Source organism: Bufo gargarizans, chromosome 2 (assembly GCF_014858855.1).
Source record: "Bufo gargarizans isolate SCDJY-AF-19 chromosome 2, ASM1485885v1, whole genome shotgun sequence".
Classification (NCBI taxonomy): Eukaryota; Metazoa; Chordata; class Amphibia; order Anura; family Bufonidae; genus Bufo; species Bufo gargarizans.
Window position 1 is genome coordinate 678,696,144 of NC_058081.1, and position 17,230 is coordinate 678,713,373.

Here is a 17,230-nt window from a genome sequence, read left to right on the forward strand (position 1 = left end):
CCATTGTAATTAGATTATATATTGTCAAGCCCTTCTCAGGTTATGTGCAGAGGTCTGCCAGGCTAGCAGCACATGTGTAGTTTGTTTTGTTTTGGGTGTGGATTTGAGCTGTATCCGCCTCCTTCCAGGTGCACTGGGTGGGGTCGTTTGTATGAGTTTAAATTACTCCCTTTCCCAGTGTCCTGTGCGGGTTATAGCTTCTATCTTGCTCTGTGGAAGGAAGGAAGGAATTGCTGTTTCTGCTCAGCTACAGATAAGTTGATTTTGTTTCCTTGGATATAATGAAGGCCATTTTGGCACCAAAAATGACAGAAATCCAAGCATGTGGAACCTACACTTGCTGAATTGTATGGTAGCCGTCATGGCACATAACAGGTAGCATTTAGTGTTAGGAACCCGTCTAACTTGAGATCGCCTTGACGTGCGGCAGACAGGCTCAAATAATTTTGTACAAAATGATTTGCCAAGCATCTCTAACTTATTAGTATAGCACTTGCAATTATAATGCAATTTTGTACTTTATTTGGTTTGCAGTGAGCTGTTGCATTGCATGTTTTGTTTAACAGTCTTGTTCTCAGCCATAGCAACGTGCCCCTGCGCTTTGGGATGTGCTGACTGACCCCCCCCCCCCCTTTTTTTACTTTCACACTAGATTTTTTCTTTTCCGGCGCTGAGTTCCGTCCTAGGGGCTCAAATCCGGAAAATAACTGATCAGTTTTATCCTGATGCATTCTGAATGGAGAGCAATCCGTTCAGGATGCATCAGGATGTCTTCAGTTCATTTTTTTTGACTGATCAGGCTTTTCAGAAAACCGTAGCATGTTGTATTTTTACCTCCGGCCAAAAATCCTGAACACTTTGACTGAACGCCGGATCCGGTCTTTTTCCCATTGATCCGGATCCGGCTTTTGCATGTTAAACCCGGAAAATGTGAATAAATAGTTAAAGTCCATAAATGGCGGATCCATTTTTTCCAATGCATTTTTTCATTGTGATCAAAATTCTAATCAGGATTCAAATGTAATCGGTTTTCACACGTTTTTCCGGATCCGGCGGGCAGTTCCGGTGTCGGAATTGAACGCCGGATTTAAACAACGCTAGTGTGAAAGTAGCCTTAACCTGAAAGAGAGGTCATGCGGAAGTATATCGCCGAGAGTTTGGCAAAAGGTCATATTAGACCATCTAAGTCTCCGGTTGCAGTTGGTTTATTCTTTGTAAAGAAAAAGGATGAATTGCTTAGACCTTATTTGGATTTCCGGGAATTGAACCATATTACGGTCCGGGATCCGTTATCCCTTCCTTTGATCTCTGACCTTTTTGATCAAATTGTTGGAGCCAAGGTGTTTTCCAAGTTAGATTTAAGAGGGGCCTACAATCTGATCATTTCGAGAATCTGGTGATGCCTTTTGGGTTAACTAACGCGCCAGCGGTATTTCAGCGATTCGTCAATGACATTTTTTTCATCATTTTGTGGGAAGGTTCGTCGTAATTTACTTGGATGACATTCTAATTTACTCTCCTGATCTGAAGACCCATCAGGATTACGTGAGACAGGTTTTGTCGATCCTTCAGGAGAATAAATTATATGCCAAATTGGAGAAATGTGTGTTTTCTGTGCAGGAGCTTCCGTTTCTGGGATATCTGCTTTCTGACTCTGGTTTTCGTATGGACCCCGAAAAGGTCCGGGCGGTTCTGGAATGGGACCAACCGGAGAATCAGAAAGCTTTGATGCGGTTTTTGGGGTTTATCAATTATTATAGAAAATTTATCTTGAACTATTCTACCATTGTAAAACCGATATGACTAAGAAGGGCGTCGACTTCTCTGTCTGGTCGGAGGAGGAATTGCAGGCCTTTTCGACTATTAAGGAGTGTTTTGCGTCTGCTCCCATTCTGATGCAGCCCGATGTGTCTCAGCCATTTGTGGTGGAGGTGGATGCGTCAGAAGTGGGGGTTGGAGCAGTGTTGTCGCAGGGTTCATCTCCTGGCAAATGGCGTCCGTGTGCTTTTTTTTCCAAGAAGCTCTCAGTCGCCGAGAGGAATTATGATGTAGGAGATAGGGAATTGCTGGCCATCAAATTGGCCTTTAAGGAATGGCGTTACTGGTTGAAGGGGGCGTCTCATCCCGTTACGGTATATACTGATCGTAAGAATTTGGCTTACCTGCAATCTGCCAAGCGTCTGAATCCTAGACAGGCTAGATGGTCATTGTTCTTTACTAGGTTCAATTTTGTGGTTACTTTTCGCCCGGGGGTTAAAAACATCAAGGCAGATGCATTGTCTCAAAGTTTTCCTGGGGGAGGTGATTCAGGGGATCCTGCTCCGATTTTGGCTGATGGGGTGGTGGTCTCTGCTCTGTACCCCAAATTGGAGATAGAGGTGTTGGGAGTCCAGGAGGGGGCCCCTGATTCTTGTCCCCCAGGGAGGTTGTTTGTTCCTGATGGACTGCGATACAAGGTATTCAAGGAACATCACGATACTGTCCTTGCTGGACATCCTGGTGGCAAGTCGACCTTTGATCTTATTTCCCGGAGGTTCTGGTGGCCCGGGTTACGTAAGAGCGTTGAGGATTACGTAGCAGCTTGTGAGACCTGTGCACGGTCAAAGGTTGCTCACACTCGACCTTCTGGTTCACTTCTTCCTTTGTCTATTCCATCTCGTCCTTGGACGCACTTGTCTATGGACTTTATTACGGATCTGCCGAGTTCCTCCGGGAAAACTGTGATTTTGGTGGTTGTTGACCGTTTTAGTAAAATGGCCCACTTTGTATCGTTAGCTAGTTTGCCCAATGCCAAGACTCTTGCTCAGGTTTTTGTTGATAACATCGTGAAATTACATGGTATTCCCTCGGATGTGGTTTCTGATAGGAGCACGCAGTTTGTTTCCAGGTTTTTTAAGGGCGTTCTGCTTTCGGCTTGGCATTCAACTTTCGCTCTCTTCGCCTTTTCATCCGCAGTCGAATGGGCAGACAGAGCGTACTAATCAAAACCTGGAGACCTACTTGAGGTGCTTTGTGGCTGAGAATCAGGAGGACTGGTCCTCATTCTTATCCCTAGCAGAGTTTGCTTTGAATAACCATAGGCAGGAGTCCACGGGTAAGTCGCCATTGTTTGGCGCATATGGTTTTCATCCTCAGTTTGGCACCTTTTCTGGGACTAGTTCCTCTGGGATGCCAGAGGAGGAGAGATTTTCTTCTGCCTTGTCTACTCTCTGGCGGAGGATCCAAGTGAATTTGGAGAAGATGGGTGAGAGGTATAAGCGAATGGCTGAAAAGAGACGTATGACTGGTCCGGAGACTCCGGACCTGTGTGTGGGTGATCTGGTGTGGTTATCTACTAAAAATATTAAACTGAGAGTGCCATCTTGGAAACTGGGTCCAAGATTTATTGGACCTTACAAAATATCTGCGGTTGTCAATCCAGTGGCGTTTCTGGATCTTCCGCAGATCTGGAGGATCCATGATGTGTTCCACATGTCTTTACTGAAGAAATATGGGAAACCATCGTCATTGCCCCCTACCCCTGTTCTGGATGATGGAAATTTACAGTTCGAGATCTCTAGGGTTCTCGACTCACGTGTTCTTCAGGGTTCCCTTCAGTACCTGGTGCACTGGAGGGGATACGGCCCGAGGAGAGGATGTGGGTTCTGGCTGTGTATGTTAGTGCCAGCCGACTGGTGAGGGCCTTTCACAGGGCCCACCCGGATAAAGTTGGGCCGGGGTGTCCAGAGGTCACCCGTAGAAGGGGGGGTACTGTCATGCCCTGCTCAGGTTATGTGCGGCGGTCTGCCAGGCTAGCAGCACATGTGTAGTTTGTTTTGTTTTGGGTGTGGATTTGAGCTGTATCCGCCTCCTTCCAGGTGCACTGGGTGGTGTCGTTTGTATGAGTTTAAATTACTCCCTTTCCCAGTGTCCTGTGCGGGTTATAGCTTCTATCTTGCTCTGTGGAAGGAAGGAAGGAATTGCTGTTTCTGCTCAGCTACAGATAAGTTGGTTTTGTTTCTCTCTTGTTTTCTTTCTAGGCTGTTAGGGAGACACCTGCTCCCTCCTTGCTTGAGGAAGCAGGCTGTCTATTTTCCCCTTTTCCACTATCTTAGGGATCTTAGGGTTTCTTCAGTCTTAGGCACGGGGGCACGTTTATTCCCACCTTTAGGGTCTGAACGTGGGCACATAAGTCCAGGGAGAGTGGGTAGGGATTTGCTAGGAGGTGACCTTTATTCACAGCTTCTGGCCTAGACACTGGTTTCATGGTTTTCTGTGTTTCTATTGTATCTTGTATCCTACCCAGCGTGACATGTATATATCCATTTTACCAGATTGCGCTTTTAAGGTAAGTGGTTATGCATATCTCATTTCATTTATACATTGTACCACATTATATTGATATGAATTGTTAAAAAAAAGTCCACAATGTGGGTGATAAATATGAGTCCAGTTAATGGCACAAATGATTAGCAGTGCTTTATATAGGTATTGTTTAACAGTCCCAAAAGCAGAACACGTTGGGATCGAGTGCAAATAATATTTTACTCAGTTAAACCTGTATTATAACAGTATACTCACTGAAAGATAAATCTCCACTTAGTTTGCAAAAACGAAACAGTCTTAGATGAAAGTAGCCTTGCTCATATAAATGTTGTTACAATGTTGCAATCACCGCTGTAGAGAATACCGATATCTTAAATAGATGGTTACGTTACCAGTCCATGCAGTCTCGGATCGCACATGCGGGGTAGATATTATCTTAATAAAGCACCTTATAATACCTCCCACTTTACTCAGCGTTATTTATGTATTTTTTATGCATTTTTACTTCATTATACATACAATTCATAAATTGTCGGAGCTTAGAATAGATAATCGCTCTCTATAGGTACTACATACACACTAATTCCAGCACCTTTAGTTTTACTATACTACATACCAAACATGTATATTGATCCAAAACAAAATATTTTATTAAACATATATGCAAAAAAGTACAATACATATTAAAACTCAGAAGGAAATGCAGATATGTTGCAAGCATGTATGGATATACAGGGAGTGCAGAATTATTAGGCAAGTTGTATTTTTGAGGATTAATTTTATTATTGAACAACAACCATGTTCTCAATGAACCCAAAAATCTCATTAATATCAAAGCTGAATATTTTTGGAAGTAGTTTTTAGTTTGTTTTTAGTTTTAGATATTTTAGGGGGATATCTGTGTGTGCAGGTGACTAATACTGTACATAATTATTAGGCAACTTAACAAAAAACAAATATACACCCATTTCAATTATTTATTTTTACCAGTGAAACCAATATAACATCTCAACATTTACAAATATACATTTCTGACATTCAAAAACAAAACAAAAACAAATCAGTGACCAATATAGCCACCTTTCTTTGCAAGGACACTCAAAAGCCTGCCATCCATGGATTCTGTCAGTGTTTTGATCTGTTCACCATCAACATTGCGTGCAGCAGCAACCACAGCCTCCCAGACACTGTTCAGAGAGGTGTACTGTTTTCCCTCCTTGTAAATCTCACATTTGATGATGGACCACAGGTTCTCAATGGGGTTCAGATCAGGTGAACAAGGAGGCCATGTCATTAGATTTTCTTCTTTTATACCCTTTCTTGCCAGCCACGCTGTGGAGTACTTGGACGCGTGTGATGGAGCATTGTCCTGCATGAAAATCATGTTTTTCTTGAAGGATGCAGACTTCTTCCTGTACCACTGCTTGAAGAAGGTGTCTTCCAGAAACTGGCAGTAGGACTGGGAGTTGAGCTTGACTCCATCCTCAACCCGAAAAGGCCCCACAAGCTCATCTTTGATGATACCAGCCCAAACCAGTACTCCACCTTGCTGGCGTCTGAGTCGGACTGGAGCTCTCTGCCCTTTACCAATCCAGCCACGGGCCCATCCATCTGGCCCATAAAGACTCACTCTCATTTCATCAGTCCATAAAACCTTAGAAAAATCAGTCTTGAGATATTTCTTGGCCCAGTCTTGACGTTTCAGCTTGTGTGTCTTGTTCAGTGGTGGTCGTCTTTCAGCCTTTCTTACCTTGGCCATGTCTCTGAGTATTGCACACCTTGTGCTTTTGGGCACTCCAGTGATGTTGCAGCTCTGAAATATGGCCAAATGTGGCATCTTGGCAGCTGCACGCTTGACTTTTCTCAGTTCATGGGCAGTTATTTTGCGCCTTGGTTTTTCCACACGCTTCTTGCGACCCTGTTGACTATTTTGAATGAAACGCTTGATTGTTCGATGATCACGCTTCAGAAGCTTTGCAATTTTAAGAGTGCTGCATCCCTCTGCAAGATATCTCACTATTTTTGACTTTTCTGAGCCTGTCAAGTCCTTCTTTTGACCCATTTTGCCAAAGGAAAGGGAGTTGCCTAATAATTATGCACACCTGATATAGGGTGTTGATGTCATTAGACCACACCCCTTCTCATTACAGAGATGCACATCACCTAATATGCTTAATTGGTAGTAGGCTTTCGAGCCTATACAGCTTGGAGTAAGACAACATGCATAAAGAGGATGATGTGGTCAAAATACTCAATTGCCTAATAATTCTGCACTCCCTGTACATACTGGTTTTAGGGGGTATTTTTCATCCACACTTGTCTGCATTTCCTTCTGAGTTTTAATATGTATTGTACTTTTTTGCATATATGTTTAATAAAATATTTTGTATGAATATCACCGCTGGCGTGCTGTGCATTTATAGGAGTTTGTGACTTTGAGGCCGTGCGGTGCACACCTTGGCTGGCAGCAGCCCTTTTGTTTGGATGTATATTGATCCATAGATGTTATTTTTCATCAGTTTTTATACATCTTCCTAATTCAATCATCTTCATCTATATAAGTAAGTAACTGATTGAAGAGACAGGGATGGGGGCCCACCAAGAAGGGGAGATCGAGGTGCTGGTAAACAGCCTGACCTCGATGTCCCATCGTCAATGGGCACCTGACCCATGCAACTATAAGAAGCCAAACAGTTCCATCTCTGCATTGAGACCAGAGGGGATTAACATACCAAACTCAAAGCTTTTTCTGTACTCAGCCCTGGAAATATTATCATTATGATTCCCCCCTCTCCAGGGTCTTCTGACTTTCTCCAGAGCTGCAAATGTAAGTTTAGTGGGGGTCTTTATTATGATGCTCTTTAAAATGTTGTGACACAGAGTGATTTTTAAAACTATTCTTAATATTAGTGATGTGTTCCACTATTCTTTGTTTAAAAGTTATTTTAGTTCTCCCTATATAGTGTTTACGACATGGCCACTCCAAGATGTAAATTCAGTTGTGTCACATGTTAGACTATCTTTAACCGTTAAACAAAAGGAATTATGTGTAGAATGTACTTGTACTGTTTTTCTTGGAAAATTTGTAAATTTGCAATTATTACATCTCCTACATCAATGGAACCCTATTGAAAATAGCCAATTTGTCTTTGTCCCCATTGGTCTCCTTGTTTTTATAGTGGGTGCAATTAACAGACCCAAATAACGTGCTTTAGTGTATGTAATAAGAGGCTCAGGGGTCAGAATAATTCCCACCACCTAATCCCTCAATAGATTATGCCAATGTCTTCTAACTATTTTTTCCATTGATCAATATTGAGAGTGAAAGGGGTGTATAATCCGTAAATTACCCTCCCTTTTATTTACCCCCTTTTTTGTCAAAAGAAAAAGTCTGTTAATTACTATCAAAAATGTCTAACTTTAATCAATGATGTTTCTAGCACCTTTTCTGGGTATTGTTTCTGTACAAATTGTTTTAATTGGATTTTTTTTTTCAAATTGTTCATTGGTAGTACAATTCCACTTAATCCGTCTGAATTGACTAGTCGGGATGTTCAGAAGCCATCTCGGAAGATGACAGCTTGAATACAAAATGTGGCTGTTGCTCATAACAGGTTTATGATAGGTTTTACATATTAGTCTATAATTATTGATTTTAACAGTCAAATCTAGAAACTCAATTTGAGTTCTACCTGTATTAATAGTACATTTTAAATTCCTCTCATTAACATTAATTGATTCCAGAAAGATGTTCAGATGACCCCCTGTACCCTGTCAGATGAATATAATATCATCTATGTATCGACGCCAGAGTACCAGATCCGTCCCCAACCACGAACCGATCACATCCATCTCCCACTGGGCCATGAATAGATTTGCGTAGCTGGGAGCGAACCTGGTACCCCTGGCATTTCTCCTTTCCTGAAAATAAAATTTAAGATTCATACAAAAAATAATTATGTTTCAAAAGGTATTCAACAGCCTCCACGACAAAGTCGATTTGGTCCTGTTGTAATTGACCATTTATTTTTAATTGTTCCCTTAAAGCCTCCATACCCTGACTATGCTCTATAATTGTATATAATGAATTCACATCCATAGTCCCGAGTATCCAATGATCTTGGAATTCAAATTTCTCCAATGTTGATAGGATGTCTTTAGTATCTTTTATATACAATGGAATTTGGAACAACTGATTGTAACAATATTTAGGGAGAAGTAAAAGAACTTTTAAACAAAGAATAGCGGAAATCATCACTAATATTAAGAATGGTTTTGAAAATCACTCTGTGTCACAACATTTTAATAAGCATCATAATAAAGACCCCCACTAAACTTACATTTGCGGCTCTGGAGAAAGTCAGAAGACCCCTGGAGAGGGGGGAATCATAATGCTAATATTTCCAGGGCTGAGTCCAGAAAAATCTTTAAGTTTGGAATGTTAATCCCCTCTGGTCTGAATGCAGAGATGGAACTGTTTGGCTTCTTAGTTGTAGTTGTATCAGTGGGGTGACTATTGACGATGGGACATCGAGGTCAGGCTTTACCAGCACCTCGATCTCCCCTCCTTGGTGGGCCCCCGTCCCTGTCTCTTCAATCAGTTACTTACTTATATAAATGAAGATGATTGAATTATGAAGATGTATAAAACAGATAAAAAAAACATCTATGGATGAATATACATGTTTGGTATGTACGGTAGTATAGTAAAACTAAAGGTGCTGGAATTAGTGTGTATGTAGTACCTATAGAGAACAATTATCTATTTGAAACTCTGACAATTTATGAATTATATAAATAATGAAGTAAAAATGCATACAAAATACATAAATAGGAAAAACGCACTACAAACGCATATGAAACGCTTATGTGTTTTTTTTAATAATTAATTATAAGATGAGGTTGAGTCTATTTACATGTGTTATGGTGAATTAGTATATATTGTTTTTACATGTTTTTTTGATACTCAATATATGAAGCATTATGATAATGCAAGTGAGATGAATTTGATCCACTCCATATATTGATTTACAGAGATGGCCTTGCGCTTCGCCCGGCGGTCGTTTTGCGGCAACATTTGCTCGTTTGAGGTTTGCCGAACGAGCGAACATATGGCGATGTCCGCCGGCGCCATATTCTTTTACATTGTGAAGAACTTTGACCCATGACACATCCATCAGGTGGTACAGGACAGCCAATTGAGATGTTTCAGCACATGGACATACTCCTACCTATAAATAAACCTGATCTGGCCGCCATTTTACATTCAGTGTTTTGCCAGTGTAGTGGAGCAGTGACAGACTGTTAGGGACACCAAACGCTAGCTAATAGGACCACAAAAGTCCTTTTAAGGACTGGTATAGGTGTGCGCTATCGATAAGTGTGACTTACTGAGGGGTGTCATATACTTATAATATACTTTCTAACATAGAAAGTATATTATAGTGCATTTGTATTGTGCAGCAGTTGTGTGCGGTTCTGCTGCGATACTGCAGCTACACAGAGTGACAAACACTATTGGAACAAATAATGTCTACTGGTGTGATATACCAGTTGCCCCCCAAAAAAACTGATTGAAGCAGGGGTTTTATATACCAATTATATACTTTCTATATAGTGCATTTGGGTAGTGCAGCATTTGTTTGCGGTTTTGCTGCGTTATCTCAGCTACAGATAGTGACAAACGACATTGGAACAAATAATTTTTACTGGTGTAATATACCAGTTGCCCCCCAAAGTAAATGATTGTAGCATGGGTGGTATATACCAATTATTTACTGTAATGCAAGGCACCAACGAAACAGACCAGTGAGGTTGAAGTCAAAGGGGTTTATTAACAAAATAAACAAAGTCCAGGTAAACTTCACTGGGCAAATATTAGGCAAACAAAAAACAAAGGAAGGCCAGGAGTAGTCCCGATCCGTGCATAAGTCTCTGTGTAACTTGCCAGGTAAACGGATGTATCACGGAAAGTCCTGGGTCCTGGGTCCCACTGGAACGGACGGAGTCCCAGCAAACTTCAGTCAGTAGCTAGCAGTACTGACCTGCACCTGGATAAGGAAGGATAACAGTGGGCACTGACCAACCTGGGAGGCCACCTGCTAACAAATCCCAGGTCGCCAAGTGTGCACTCCCCATAGGTCATGATCCTGCCCTACACCTGTGTACAAGGCTTTGGTCGCTCATTAGTCAATTAGACCAAAGCCGGCCCCCTAATCTGCTTTGAACTTGCGGAACAAATAATGTCTACTGTTGTGATATACCAGTTGCCCCCCCAAAAAAACTGATTGAAGCAGGGGTGTTATATACCAATAATATACTTTCCATATAGTGCATTTGGGTAGTGCAGCATTTGTCTTCGGTTTTGCTGCGTTACCTCAACTACAGATAGGGACAAACGACATTGGAACAAATAATTTCTACTAGTGTGATATACCAGTTGCCCCCCCAAGAAGTGATTGAAGCAAGGGTGTGATATACCTTCTTCCACAAATACCGCTGTTCTATAGGGACTTTTGTCACAGGGTCATTTTAAAAGTGACAGGCAGAGGAAGAAGCAGGCCATTCCGTAGGGGTGGTAAGGGTCGGGCAGGTGCACCAGGCCGGAGCCTAAGTGGGAAGTTGCAGAAGGTGATTGCGATTACATCAAAGGACGCACCAAAGTTGGTTGAGTGGCTCACTCAGACTTCCGCTTCTCACTTATCCTCTCCTCATCCTCTCTATCTGCACCGTCTTCACTCCCTGCTGTGTGCACCCCCAAAGACACCACCACCACCATATCCACCCTGCTGGAGTCAAAGAAATTATTTTCACATCTATTACAAGACCTTACCGATGCGCAGCCATTTTTGGCATCAGATCAGGAAGAGGAGGTATCAACGATCGCCACCCAGCAGTCTGACGACAGTACCCAGATAAGCCCAAGGAGGGTGGTCCCCGCTGTTGCTGCCTACTCTGAGATCTCTAATGTTAGTGGTGGTGAATATTACGATGATGACGTGTCAATGGATATCACGTTGGTGCCCACAAGAGAGGAAGAGGAGGGGAGTTCAGAGGGAGAGACGGAGCAGCATATAGGGAGAAGGAGGAGGAGAAACAGGCAGAACTTACAGTGCACAGGAGGCACAAAACAGACTGCTAATGTATCTGGAACGAGCCATCCACCATGCACGGTCACATCTGGCGCTCCCAGGACGCCAGCACATGGCTCCGCAGTGTGGGCTTTTTTTAACGTGTCCGCTGCTGACAATAATGTTGCCATCTGCAGCCTGTGCTGTCAACGCATAAGTCGCAGTAAGCCCAACACTCACCTAGGGACGACCGCCTTAAAGGGAATCTGTCACCTGCTTTTACCATTTTAAGCTGTCACCATCGCCATGTTCACTAAAGTACCTTATTTCCTGCAGTCTTCTTCCTACTTTATTTTGTTTTGTCCTTTTGATAAAAAAAGCCCTTTTTATGATATGCTAATGAGGTAATCCAAGGTGCCCAGAGGGGTGTTTTTTTTCCTCTCTGGTGCCCAGTGCCCAGCCCGCCTTAATTTGGATCCCAAGAACGCCTCCTGATCCTCAAATAACCTCCCACAGCCCCGGCAAATGGTTCCGCCCCCTCCCCACGTCATCGTCTACCTTCTAGAAATGCCCTGTCCTTCATGTCGGCGGCCAGAAATCTCGCGCAGACGCAGTACAGCCTGCGGCCTGCGCGATCATCAACCTCCTCAGGGCAACAGCGCTCAGATTATGTCACTGGGCTCGGCGCATGCCCAGTGAGACTTTTGAGGCTGTTGCCCTGAGGAGGTTGATGATTTCTGACCACTGACAAAAAGAAGGACAGGGCATTTCTAGAAGGTAGACGATGACGTGGGGAGGGGGCAGAACCATTTGCCAGGGCTGTGGGAGATTATTTGAAGATCAGGAGGCGTTTTTGGGATTCAAATTAAGGCGGGCTGGGCACTGCAGGGGGGCGTCACTGGGTACCAGAGAGGGAAAAAACGCCCCTCTGGGCACCTTGGAGCCTCATTAGCATATCATAAAAAGGGCTTTTTTATCAAAAGGACAAAACAAAATAAAGTAAGAAGAAGACTGCAGGAAATAAGGTACTTTAGTGAACATGGCGATGGTGACAGCTTAAAATGGTAAAAGCAGGTGACAGATGCCCTTTAAGAAGGCACATGGCCTCCCATCACCGAGCCCAGTGGGAGCAACACCATCAGAACTCACAAAGCCTCTCTCCTGGTGCTCTACATCCTGTCTCTTCTCCTCTCTCCTCCCATTTGTCCTCCACTCCACCTTCCACTGTACTGTCATTGCGTTCATCTGGCAAAAGGCAGGCTTCCGTGGCCCAAATGTTTGAGCGAAAAAGGATGATGATGCCAGATAACCTTCTTGCCCAACGGCTGACCGCTGGCTTGTCGGAACTGCTAGCCCGTCAACTACTACCATATAAACTGGCGGACTCGAAGGCCTTTAGAAAATTTGTGGCCATTGGCACACCCCAGAAGGAAATATTTCTCCCAGAAGGGCATCCCAGAGCTATATGGCCACGTTCAGCGGCAAGTGAATGTATCTCTGGCACACGGTGTCGGTCAGACCACAAGCACGTGGTCTAGCAAACACGAGCAGGGAAGATACATAACTTTTACTGCCCACTGGGTGAACCTTCTGACGATCGTCAAGCATGCAACCCGTGTCACCCGTGTGGATTTGGTGTTACCGCCACGGATTGCATGCAGGCCTGCCTCTTCTTCTCCTCCTCCTACTCCATCCTCCCTCTCCTCCTCGGCTGACTCCTCCATTTCCACTGCTACCGCCTCTTCCGCTGCGCCTCTTCTGCTGTGCCATGCTGTGCTGCGGCTGTTGTGCCTGGAAGCCAAGAGCCACACCGGTCCTGCATTCCTTTCAGCTTTGCAGTCACAGGCCGATCAGTGGCTAACCCCGCTCAATTTGACAGTTGGTAAAGGGGTGTGCGCCAACGGTGCCAATCTGCTGAGCGTGCTGAAACAGAGCAAAATGATACACATGCCATTATTGGCACACGTCCTGAACTTAGTCGTGCAGCGATTCGTTGCAAAATACCCCGGGGTCCAGGACGTCTTGCGGCAGGCCAGGAAAATCTTTGGCCATTTTAGAAGATCTTACACAGCCATGGCTCACCTTTCTGACGTTCAGCGGCGACACCACCTGCTCGTCAGACGTCTGATTTGTGACTGCCCGATGCGATGGAACTCCGATCCTTGATAGGCTGCTCCAGCAGAAACGTCCAGTTAACGACTACCTGTATGAACTCTGCGGCAGGACAGGTTCTGGGAGCTTTTTTTTTTTTTTTACCGCGACAGTGACTGCTTATGCGCGACAAATGCAGACTTCTGCGGCCATTTGATGAGATCACCAAACTGGTCAGTCGCAGCCAGGGCGCCAGCAGTGACATTGTACCTTACACCTCCTTTCTGGAGCGTGCATTGCGTGGTGTCATTGATTAAGCCATCGAGGAGCAGGAGCAGAAAGATGAGGAAGTCGCAATGCTGGATGGATTCCCAGGGGGCTACTCCATCTGAGACAAGTCAACAGGAGTCTGAAGAGGATGGTGCCGGAGCGATGGAAAAGCAAGAAGAGCATACTTTAAACTTTTCTGGGATCCCTGGTGTTGTCCGTGGCTGGGGGGAGGAGACCGAGGATTACATTATCCTGAACGATGAGCAGGAGCCAGGCCACTCCACCGCTTCCAGTTTATTGCAAATGGGGGCCTTCATGCTTCAGTGTTTGAAGAGGGACCCTTGTATAAAAAGCATAAAGGGCAAGGACCAGTACTGGGTGGCAACGTACTTAGACCCCTGGTACAAAAACAAAATGCCCAGTATTCTGTCCGAAAGAACGTTCAGCGCAGCAGGGGAGATCGTGACCGATAAGCGCACACGCCTAGCTCACGACAGTGTGGACTACCTGACATTTCTAAAAATGAATGAGACATAGATCACGGAGGAATTCAAAACATGTGACGAGTTGACCACGTTTAATTGAATTTCCTCATGACAGCCCACAAATATCCGCCACCACCCAGAACAAATAATGGTCCCTGTCTTAGGTAAATACAGCGGCATGAAAGGCCTTTTCTGTCCATTGAATGCCTAATGTTTTGGGCCTCGGAGGAATTCAACACCTGTGACCACCACGTGTTTCAACGATTATCATTAGGGGCTTCCGTGTTTCAACTATTATCATTAGGGTTTTTTTTCAAGAGGGGGGATTTCGCCATGTTTTTTATCCAATTTTATATTTTTCGTTCTTTTTAACATATGTTTTTGACCTGTATTTGTACTGGACTTCAGTAAAATTGATATCCATTGCCCATCTAATAGACCTCCAGACACACACTTAAACTTGTTCTTTTATATACGCTGAATGCATAATTTTTAGGGCCTGTAGTTCACTGGCTTGCTGTAAAATTGATATCCAATGACCATGTAATCTACCTACAGCCACATACTCCTGTGGCCTAAAATAAAAAATTTCTAGGCTCCAACAGGGCACATTTCAGAGAATTTCCCTTTAAGACGCATAAAAATGTCCCTGATTAAGATACAGTACATATTTTTTCTAGGGATTTTTGTCATTAATCTCCCTCTAGTATGTCACTGTCCATGTTGTGGGACTATTTGTGCACTTCTACTAAGTATTTGGTGGCTGAAAATATGAGCTGAAGGTTTTCTCAGATTCACCTGCCATTAAAGTGAATAGGGCCTGCCGTAAACTTGCAGTTTGCGAACATTTGATCGCGTTCGCGAACCATCCCGGCCTATGTTGGTCCATCACTATATCTGAATACCTCCATGATAACCGAACCTGTACATCTACCTCAATGCAAGTAATTCACAGTAAAAGTTCTAGTTATTTATCTAAACTGACTCCTCTTAATTTCCAAACCTCATTTCCACCTGAAGGTGATGATGGTGTCACGACATCAGGGACCCTGCCTTCCCTGCACCTAAAACCCATACCACCAAGGCCACCTCAACCAACATCCAGCAGTAGATCCATCGACACCAGAGTGTGCCCCGATGGAATCCGGTGCTGTCTTTCCCGTCACTGCATGCCGGCCCAGGGAGCTGCAGAAACATGAGTACCAACTACTACCCCCATTAGGCCACTACACTCACACATTGCCCCTACGGTCCCGGTCTCTGCACAAGTTTCTTTTCATATGACATCAGGGCTGAATAGCTAGGAATTTCAGCCCTGACAACCTTCCGGCTGTAAGACTGCGCAGGTCAATCACTTTAGATAAGGCCTCATTGTTAAAAAGTATAAATCTGAAGGTGTCGGCCCTTCAGAGTGGGGAGTCGCAGAGAGCGATGAGGAGAAAGCAAAGCTGTTAAGTATTTTTTTCTCCAATGTATTCACTGAGGAAAATAAACTGTCAGATGAAATGCTGAATGTAAAAATAAATTCCCCATTAAAAGTGTCCTGTCTGGGGGCGTGGCCTGGTCGGGCATGTAAGCGGACGTGCTTGAGGGGAGCCCCTGACCTGCCGTCTGCAATCCTGAGTAATCCTGCATCTGCAGTAAGCGCCACTGCTCAGAATCTCACTGGGGGGCACCGGAGAGTGTGCGGATCCTGCACAGACCATCATGACCCGCACAGGAAAGAAGGAGAGGGAACTGAGAGAGGCCGGCACGTCCACGCCGGTCAAACAAGATGGCGCCGTATCAGAGGTGCGGGCAGCAGACCTGGCGGCCCGCCTGGGTAAATATGCCCGTTCAGCAGCAAGCCTACCTTCATCTGAAGTGCCTGCTTCATCCCTGGATGCATCGGGGGAGTCAGCTGTGAGGAAGAAATCCTCGGCTTCACCGACATGGGGGCCTGAATATGAACTCTCTCAAGCAGGGGAGATGGCCGGAGCTTCAGCTTCTGTCCCTCTAGCTCCACCTAGTGGCCCTGCATCGCTATGTACTCAGCACACACAGCAAGGTCTGCCTGATGAAAATACTGGTGAGCCTACTTCTACAGATATTTTTAAGGCAGTTCAGCAAAGCAACAGTGCGCTTGCTCTTCTCACCACCAATATGGGGAGCTTGCAAGAAAGTGTATCTTTTCTCCGTCAAGACCTTAAAAAAGTCACGGATAGGATGACTGAGGTTGAAGCCAGAGTGAGTTCAGTGGAGGATCAACTGCCCCCTGTTAAAAGAGATCTGGGCAGAGTTATTCACAATGTAACCCTGCTGATGTCAAAAACGGACGATCTGGAGAACCGTTCCAGGAGGAACAACCTCCGGTTGGTGGGGGTCCCCGAGAAAGCTGAAGGTACTGATCCAGTATCCTTTTTTGAAGATTGGATTACAATACAATTTGGCAAAGACTTGCTATCCAAGATGTTTGCTATTGAAAGGGCGCACAGAGTGCCGTTCCGCGCTCCACCACCAGGGGCCCCACCCCGTCCTGTTTTAATGAAGCTGCTACACTTCAGGGACAGGGACAATATACTTAAAAAAGCAAGAGATCATCCGGAGCTACTGATCAACGGGAGTAAAATTGCGATTTATCCGGATTTCTCAGCGGAGGTCCAACGGAAGAGAGTCAAGTTCCTGGATGTGAAAAGGCGCCTTCGGAATCTACAAATCCCGTACTCCATGCTGTATCCAGCCAAGCTCTGTGTAGTGGCACATGGAGAAGTTTGTTTCTTTGACACTCCCCTGGAGGCGGCGCAGTGGATTGACACCAATGAGCCTTTACTGAAGAATTCGGCATCTGTGGGATGAGTGTCCTGACTATCCTAGAGCTGGAGCACGTGAGATTTGACAGCTATACTAAGGGACATGTGTCATATGTAATGCGTATTATTGCTTTGCGTATTGGTTGCTCCTCATGACTGTCTAATATTCTTATGACCGTATGTTTATGTTATCTGAAGGTTTATATCTAGGGTCCGTTGA

General features: G+C 44.5%; 1 protein-coding gene across 1 annotated transcript in view; it reads right to left on the bottom strand.

Annotated features, from left to right (window-relative positions):
* Positions 1-16,178, bottom strand: part of BTG4 (BTG anti-proliferation factor 4) — a 43,557-nt gene extending 27,379 nt beyond the window's left edge. Inside the window, exon 1 of the mRNA XM_044278469.1 lies at positions 16,074-16,178. The gene's annotated coding sequence lies outside the window, so the exon portion shown is untranslated. The remainder of the gene's footprint in view (positions 1-16,073) is intronic.
* Positions 16,179-17,230: the final 1,052 nt, after the last annotated feature.